The following is an 8,158-nucleotide window of genomic DNA, read 5'->3' as shown; positions in this document are numbered from 1 at the left end:
CATCAACGACATATGTAGAAGCAGAATCAGGCCATTCCATCACAGCTGATTTATTAGCCCTCTCAAACCAGAGGGATCTTAATGTAGACGGAGCAAAGAGTTAAGTTATACCACAAAAGCAAAATCAAACGGGGTGCTGTATTTAAATGCACATTGCATTTGGAATAAGGTTGACGACCTTGTGGCGCAATTAGAGATTGATTGGTATGATGTTGTGGGCATCACTGAGTCGTGGCTGAAAGAAGGCCATAGTTGGGAGCTTAACATTAAAAAGACAGGCAGGAAGGCAAAGGCGGTGGTGTGGATCTGTTGGTAAGAGTTGAAATTACATCTTTAGAAAGAGGTGATATAGGGTAAGAGAATGCTGAATCTTTGTGGGTGGAGTTAAGATGGCAAGCGTTAAAAAAAAACCATTATGGGAATCACATATAGACCTCCAAATAGTAGCAAAGATGTGGGGTTGAGAATGCAAAGGGAGCTAGAAAAAGCATGTAATAAGGGCAATGTTAAAGGGGTTAACATATGACGAACATTTGGCAGCTTTGGGCCTGTAATCACTGGAATTTAGAAGAATACAGGGGGATCCCATTGGGACCTACCAAATGTTGAAAGGACTAGATAGGGTGGATGTGGAGAGGATGTTTCCTATGGTGGAGGTATCCAAAACTAGAGGGCACAACCTCAAAACTGAGGGGAGACCTTTTAGTGCAGAGGTAAGGAGTGAATGTGTGGAATGCTCTGCCACAGAGATGAAGCCCATTTTTTCATGCCTTGTTATAATGTCAAATAACTTATTACATTTAGAACTTAAGCAGATAAAGTTGGTGCAAATGCACATATTAGTTATTGTAACAGTATGTGCTATAGGTAATATCGAGTATCACGCAGATAAATAGGTAGCTACCAGATCATATGCATCTTGCTTATTCAATTCTCTCAATTGTATGTGTGCAATCCTATGCAATGTATGCAAACACAATATGGAAAGCCTGCATTTTGGAAGCTTTCCATAGTTCCTGCCCTCGTGGTGTCATTCACTTGTACTGCTTTAAATAAAAAAAGAGCTTCAGTACAGAAGAACTGGCAGAGTACCCTCCGCCTTGTTTTCATTTACATTCAGCACCTTAAGAAACACTAGCCTGTGGCTTTCTTGACTCTTTCTACCGAATTCACAAACAAAATTCAGTTTTAATCTATGCATTCTCTCCATTTTTTTTAAAGCGGAGAAACAGTATAAACAGCATTTTATATGATCTGCTTGCATGTTGAAAAGCAAGACCATGGGATCAATATCACAAAGCATGGAATTCAGAGAACTTGGTTGTAGATGTAAAGCAAACCCATAGCTTAGTCTCAGGGCTTTATCAACCTTTTGAAAAGTCCTTTGTTATTCCTTGACATAATCAAAGGAATGTATGAGCAGTACTGTAAAGGAGGTTGTACATCCCTACTTCAGCAAATTGAGTACTAGTTTGATAAAAGATTTAGTTTGAATAGAGGTTCTCATCCATTCACCTGCCCATACAGTTTGATCTCACAACACTTTGAGGGCTAGTTTCTATAATGGATTTAGAAGCACCATGAAAACACCAGCCTTTGAATGTGATAACTATGGGAAGAACAGCTCTGACTTCCAGACAGATGGTGTTCAACAAAGTGTGTATTTATTTGGAAAATGCATCCCAACTACAGCCATAAACTTAATTTTAATCCTATATCATGGTAAACAATATTTGTTACATTGTCAATATTGCAGTCACTGAAGAACGCAGAAGGCTAGGCCTGTCAATAGCCATTGGGATTTTTACCGTGACCCAAATGTACTTCCTTGCTCAAAACCACTGTCCATTTGTCTAAGGAGATGTGTATAATTGAGACTGATAATAGCCAAAATAAATCCAACTTAAACAGATGACATTTTGTGTCGAGGCAGATCAATAGAAACAGAGTCAAGTTCAAATTTCAGCAATTTCTACCTATGGTAACAGTGAGACAAAAATGTCAATAATGTGATGTTATTATTGATTTGCACTATTTCCCTTTATTACAGATATAACAGACAAGACAATTCAACCAGGAGGCATTTGTAATTTCATCAGTTTTGCCTGAAGAATCGCTTGGTATCAGTGTAATAGGAATGAGCCTTCAATTAAAGATCAGTCTCCACTTGCTAAGATATGTAAGAAACACATCAGCAGGACTCTTCCCTTTAAAAGCTTTTTCGAATAGAACAAAATACTGTTTAATATCAAAGTGATCTATTGATTTTCTCAAATAAAAGACTTTTAAACCTTGCCTCTGTTATATCACCAAAATGGCTTTTGTATAGACATAGTACTTCATTGTTCCAATCATTAGTGGCACAGTTGAAAGGTGGTGAAGAATTGAGACACTAGACAAAAATTTACATTAACCTTTTGTATACGATGCCACGTCCAACACTTTGGAAAAAACTGCATATTCAAAACAGAAAATACTGGACAGACTCAGCAGTAACTGTTCTCTCTATCGAAAGCTTCAACTTCAATAACATTTTAAGTGATAAATCTTCAAGATAAAAACGTTTCGGAGAAGAGGGCGAGAACTGCAAAAGAAAAAAAATAGTGTTTGAATGGAGACCAGACGACTGAATGACACCAGTGAGATGATTCTGGCTGAGAAAGGGTGAAGGGAATTGGTAGATGATCTGTCTGAAGATGATAAACAGCACTGTGCAAAAGTCTTAGGCACATATATATAGCTAGGGCGCCTAAGACTTTTGCACAGTACTGTATTTGTCACTGTGGAGCAGACAGTGAGTTTGTAAATCTGGTAGGAGCAAAGGGTGTTGGAAATGGTGAGGGTGGAGCACCATGGGAGGGGTGTGGGATAAGTACCAGAGACGGGGGCTGGCGCAGATGCAGACGGGACCAGCCTGGGACACAAGTCAAGGTCACTCGATTCCAAACAATTGGTTTATTGATCATTACAGAATGTCTCTCTGGTGGTTTCCTTTCCCTTCTCCTTTTCCCAGCCACGATTCCCCTCTTTGCCTCCTTCCCCTTCTCAGTGCACAATAGAGACCCATATTGAACTCAGGTTTATCATCACTCACATATGTCATAAAATTTGTTTTTTTTGCGTGGCAGCAGTACAATGCAATACATAAAATTATGAAGAACTGTGCAAAAAGTCTTAGGCAATTTACATACATATATATACACATACACACACACATACATACATATATATACACATATACACACATATACACATATACATATACATATACATACATATATACATACATATATACATATACATACACATATACACACACACATATACACACACACATATATACATACACACATATACACATACATACATATACATATATACATATACATATATACATACACATACACGTATATACATACATATACATACACACATACACATACATATACATACACACATACATATACATACACACATACATACACATACACACATACATACATATACATACACACATACACACATACATACACACATATACATATACATACACACATATACATATACACACATATACATATACACACATATACATATACACACACATATACATATACACACACATACATATACACACACACACATACATATATACACACATATACATATACACACATATACACACATATACACATATACACACATATACACACATATACATATACACACATATACATATACACACACATATACATATACACACACATATACATATACACACACATATACATATATACACACACACACATATATACACCTAAGGCTTTTGCACAGTACTGTAATAGATCAAGGGAAAACAGATGATAGAATGATGAGGTGGGAAAGCTCCCAGATGCTGGAATATTCAGGTCAGGTGGCATCTGCGGAGAGCAAAGTAGCACGTTGTTTACTATCTCCACCTTTAACCACCACCTGCCTATCGCCCCACACTCGTCCCACATTTAACTGGGCTAATAGCAGAAAATTAAATAGAGTGCATCAAGGTTCATTCCTGAAACATCACTAACAGACAGTCGGCAAATCTTAGTTCTCAATAACCTTGATTCATTTTGTACAAGTTTCTGTAAAAGTCCTAAAAAAAATATTGCTAAAAACTCAACATATTCAAAATTACACCTTCATGGAACTAAATTTTCATAATAAAATTGAGCAATTAGGATCAAGCAGGAACAGAAATAAAAAATTGGAGAAATGGATTTTTCTTTAGTATTTTTTTCTGGTAAAACAGACAAGTGTAAGTGAATTCAATTCAGTTTTAAATAAGTAGCAGGTACTCTGTAGAACCCTGTATAAAGTTTCCTGTGGATCAGACATTCAGGTCAGGTGAGTTAACCCACTCTTTACCATGTTAACTTTCTGATACAATTTTGGAATTTCAATAAAAATCAATGTACGTATTTTAAATGAACTGAAATGTGAATACTAGAGATTGGCGAACGTTATCTCTCAAGGCTAGTACTTTATGTCCAAAGTGGTTTCATGTTGCAAGTCTATGCACTATTAAAGTAAGATGGTACATCAGCATATTCTCATCTTTTATGAATAGGCTATTTTAACAAATTCTAAGCTTTTTGTAATGCAGCTACAAGTCATTAATGACTGATTAATGGAGTAGTCTGCAGGACAAAAGAAAGCAAGGTCACCTTAGATCACTGAAAGTGCACTGAATGCTTCCTCTTGTAGCAGGAATGTAGCCATGCACAAATGAGTGGTAGAAAATCTATTCAAAAATAAAACTCTTATCCTGACTGATGTCTGAATAGGGATTCAAATGTGGAGGGGAGCTGGAGGGATATAGGCAAATATATTACTCTTAAGTTTGGCTATTGAAATTGTTTCAAAAACAAGTTTAGAACATTTAAAAAGTGAAAATACTGTAGAATTTGGTTTAGAGCACATAGCCATCTCATGACGAAGTGGCTACTCTAGATTAAACTTGAATGAAGAATGCTCGATAGCTGTGGCAGGGCTTGAATGCTCTTATTAAGTGAAATCAAATGACATAGGTGACAACAGGGCTTCAGATCCAGATGAGCTCAATGCCTTCTCAGCTTGCTTTGATTGTCAAGACATGGAGGGACCATCACAAAATCCCACAGTCCCTGTTGACCCTATGATTTCAGTCTCTGAAGCCGATGTAAGAGCATCAACTTCAGGAGGATGAACAGACAGAAAGCGTCCGGCACAGATGGGATACCTGGCTGACTACAAATGACCTGTGCTGATCAACTGGCTGGAGACCTTTAGCCTCTCGCTTTGGCAATCTGAGGAACTCACCTGCATCAGTTAGGTTTCAACCATAACAGTGTCTAAGAAGAACATGGTGATCTGCCTCAATGACTATCGTCCAGTAGCACTTACACCCACTGTGATGAAGTGCTTTGAGAGGTTGGTGGCAAAACATCAACTCCTGCCTGTGAAGTGGACTGGATCCACTCCAATTTTCCTATTGGAACAGCAGGTCCACAGCAGATGTCATCTCATTGGCTCTTCTCTCAACCCTGGAACATTTGGTTAGCAAAGATACATACATCAGGATGCTCTCTATTGGCTGCGCCTTGGGATCCATTGCTATTATCCCCTCGAAACAACCAACAAGCTTCAAGACCTTGTCTCAATTCCTCTGTGCAATTGGATCCTGGATTTCCTCATTTGCAGATCCCAGTCAGTCTGGATTGGCAACATCTCCTCATGGTTTACATCAGCACAGGTGCACCACAAGGCTATATGCTTAGTCCCCTGTTTTACTCGCTGTATACTTGTGACTGTGAGGCTACGCACAACTAAAATTACCGTATTTAAATTTGCTGATATAACCACTGTCGTAGGCCGAATCAAAGTGATAATAAATCAACATATAGGAGGGAGACTGAAAATTTAGCTGAGTGTTGCCACAATAACCTCTTACTCAATGTCAACAAGACCGAGGAGCTGATTATTGACCTCAAGAGAAATAAACTGGAGGGTTCATGAACCAGTCCTCTTCAGATGGATCAGAGGTAGAGAGGATCAGCAACTTTAAATTCATTTCAGCGGGACCAGTTCCGGGCCCAGTACACAAGTGTAATTACAAAGAAAGCACAACAGCACCTCTACTTCTTTAGGAGTTTGCAAAGATTCAGCATCGCATCCAAAACTTTGAAAAACTTCTATGAATGTGTGGAGCAGAGTATACTGATTGGCTGCATCACAGATTGGCATGGAAGAACCAATCCCCTTGAAAGGAAAAAATAATGGGTACAGCCCAGTCCATCACAGGAAAAGCCTCCCCACCACCAAACACATCTACATGGAGTGCTGTCACAGGAAAACAGCATCCACCATCAGTGAACCCCACCACCCTGGTCATGCGCTCTTCTTGATGCTGCCATCGGAAAGAGGTTATAGGAGCCTCAGGACTCTCAGAGCAGGGTCAGGAACAGGTATTAAACCTCAGTTATCAGGCTTCTGCACCAAAGGGGATAACTTCACTTACGCCAACACTGAAATGTTCCCACAACCTATTGAGTCACTGTCCATGACTGTTCATCTCAGATTCTTGGTATTTATTGCTTATTTATTTATTTATTCCTTTCTTTTAGCATTTGAACAGTTTGTCGTCTTTTGCACACTGGTTGTCTGCCCTGTTAGTGTGGTCTTCCATTATATTATGGTTATTGGATTTAAGTCTTCACGCAAGAAAATGAATCTCAGGGCTAATAATATTGTCACTAATGAGAGTCATATACATCATCTATTTTTCCCCCTCACCTCTGCTTCTCCATCCAGGTCATTCAAGCCCACTGATGTAATAATAAAATGCAGCAGAACTCAACATCTCTACTGTTTGGTCAGTGATCTCAATGGTGCTACACTGGAGGAACATGAAAGGTCAAGCAGCATCGATAGAAATGAATAAGCAATCAGTGTTTCAGGCAGAGGCTCTTCGTCAGGACACTGGCTAGTTCTAATGGATGGTCTCAGCCTGAAATGTCGACCGATTATTCACTTCCTCCAACATTTTGTGTTCTCTCCTTTGGATTTCCAGTAACTCCAGAATCTCTCGTGTTAATGGTGCTACACTGTTTTAGAGGTAAGAATGGATGCCCAACACACAAAGTGAGAACTCACAATTCAATGTAAAGGTTTCAGCTGTATCTAATGATTTTGCCAAAAACTGATCTTAAAGCCTATTCAGTTACCAATTGTACTGTATAGTCTACATTATAATAAGGGACTACTTTATGTTTTAGTAACACGCTATTGCATGCGCTGTTAGGCGCGTATTGATCTGTATGTGTGTGTCAAGTTTGGATTCTTACAGTAAAGAACCATGAAACTTAGTTCCCATCTCCAGCATTTTTATTAATAGCATAGTTGTGTAAACAGGCCACATACACAACACCAATAATGTTCTCAGTAGCCCTTTGAGGCCTTCTTCTCTAGGTAGGTTAATGCTAAAAACTAGTCCTGATGCATGGTTTCATCCTGAAACACTGACAAATTACTTCCCTCTCACAGATGCCACTCTACCTGTAAATTCCTCTAGCAGATTATTTGTTTAGGAAAACCAATTGGACCAACTAACAATTCTTAAGGGAGTGCTGAATACCATAAAGGATTTTGAGAAGTTATTGACCACTGTTGGGTCTGGGAAAAGCAGAGATTATTCCTGTGGCTCCATATTAAAGCCAGCTTCTTCTGGCCACCTGTCAGTCTGGACTTAATTTCCACTTAGAACATAGAACAGTACAGCACAGGAATATGACCTCAGCTTTTGATGCTGTGCCACACTAATTAAACTGGTCATTAAAATATTTCAAAGCAAATTTATTATCAAAGTATATATATGTCACCATATTCTACCTTGAGATTCATTTTCTTGTGGGCATGCTGAGAACACACAGTAAATACAAAGAACCAAAAGAATCAAACAATACAGACAAACATCCAAAGTGCAAAAGACAGTATACTGTGCAATAATAAATAAGCAATAAGTATCAAGAACATGAGACAAAACGTCCTTGAAAGTTAGTCTATGGGTTGTGGGAATAGTTCAGTTTTGAGGTGAGTGTAGGTGAGTGAAGTTATCCCCTCTGGCTCAACAGCCCGATTGCTG

Source organism: Mobula hypostoma, chromosome 11 (assembly GCF_963921235.1).
Source record: "Mobula hypostoma chromosome 11, sMobHyp1.1, whole genome shotgun sequence".
NCBI lineage: Eukaryota > Metazoa > Chordata > Chondrichthyes > Myliobatiformes > Myliobatidae > Mobula > Mobula hypostoma.
This window is presented reverse-complemented; position numbering follows the sequence as displayed.